Raw genomic sequence first — 1,266 nt, forward strand, 5'->3', positions numbered from 1 at the left:
TATGGTTTTGTTTCTCTGGAGAATCCTGACTAAACGATGGAGAATGAATGAATGATGTTCTTAGCTGCACACAGAAATTAGAGAGCAACCAGAGTAGTAACTGTCTCATGAAGGCACTATGCTAGCTAGGCGCTATGCTAGGCACTGTGCTAGCTAGCCCCATGGTCAGAGCTGCAAACTCTGCTCCTCCCTTCATAAAGCTGAAAGTAAGTGAGACTTCAAGGCTGTAAGGTGGTAATATTGCTTTTTCCTTTTCTTTTTTGGTGGAGCCATGGCATGCAGGATGTTAGTTCCCTGACCAGGGATTGAACCTGTGTCCCCTGCAGTAGAAGCACAGAGTCCTAACCACTGGACCACAAGGGAAATCTGCTCTTCTCCTTGAAGAAAGGACACTGCAGTCTGAGAGGTTACGTAACCTGGTCAAGCCACAGAGCTGGTGTGCAGGGTCAGGGTTTTAACCCACGTTTGCATGACTCAAAAGTTCACAGTCTTTCCACTTCATTGCACCCCTGATTTATCTATAACATCATGAAAGTCAAAAGGAGAAGCTTCAGGAAAAATGGAGTGGGTCATAGTGTCAAATGCTTCAAAGAGGTCAAGGGAGGCAGGCTGAACCGGAAACAGCTCCCTCCACTGCCCTGATCCTAGATACAACCACCAACCAACAGCTTCTCACCATCCGTTCCAAAATAAAAGACTCTCTCAACTGTTTGTGGAGGAGAAGAGACACCTTTGGGAATTTCTCCTAGAAGGACCCAACTGGAAATTCCACCACTGAAGCTAGTGGAATTAAAAAGTCAGAAATGTCTGTTGTAGACTCAAGTCAAAATGTAAATGGAAGAGTAGAATTTTTTTTTAAAGTCCTATAAAAGTACAAAGAATAATAAGTATGTAAGAGAGAGAAAATAGGATAAGAGTTATAGAAATGTCAAATATTGCGTAATCATGCAGTGTGTTCCACAGGGACCAATGAGTGATAGGAAATACCCAGCAGGTGCTCCCAGTGTGATTTTCCATGAATAAGATGCCTGTGTTCTCAAAATATAGGGTGTTATGAACTAAACTGGGCTTCCCTGGTTAGCTCAGTGGTGAAGAACCCACCTGCCAATGCAGGAGACCCTGGGTCAGGAAGATCCCCTGGAGGAGGACATGGAAGCCCACTCCAGTATTCTGGCCTGGAAAACCCTGTGGGCAGAGGACCCTGGCAGGCTACAGTCCATGAGGTCACAAAAGAGTTGGACACAACTGAGTGACTAAACAGCAACA

The 1,266-nt window shown here is 45.0% G+C and overlaps 1 non-coding gene across 1 annotated transcript; it reads right to left on the reverse strand.

Annotated features, from left to right (window-relative positions):
* Positions 1–290: 290 nt before the first annotated feature.
* TRNAR-UCU (transfer RNA arginine (anticodon UCU)) lies at positions 291–363 on the reverse strand. Its single transcript has one exon. It is a non-coding gene; the product is annotated as a tRNA-Arg (tRNA).
* Positions 364–1,266: the final 903 nt, after the last annotated feature.

Source organism: Ovis aries, chromosome 23 (genome assembly GCF_016772045.2).
Source record: "Ovis aries strain OAR_USU_Benz2616 breed Rambouillet chromosome 23, ARS-UI_Ramb_v3.0, whole genome shotgun sequence".
Lineage (NCBI taxonomy): Eukaryota > Metazoa > Chordata > Mammalia > Artiodactyla > Bovidae > Ovis > Ovis aries.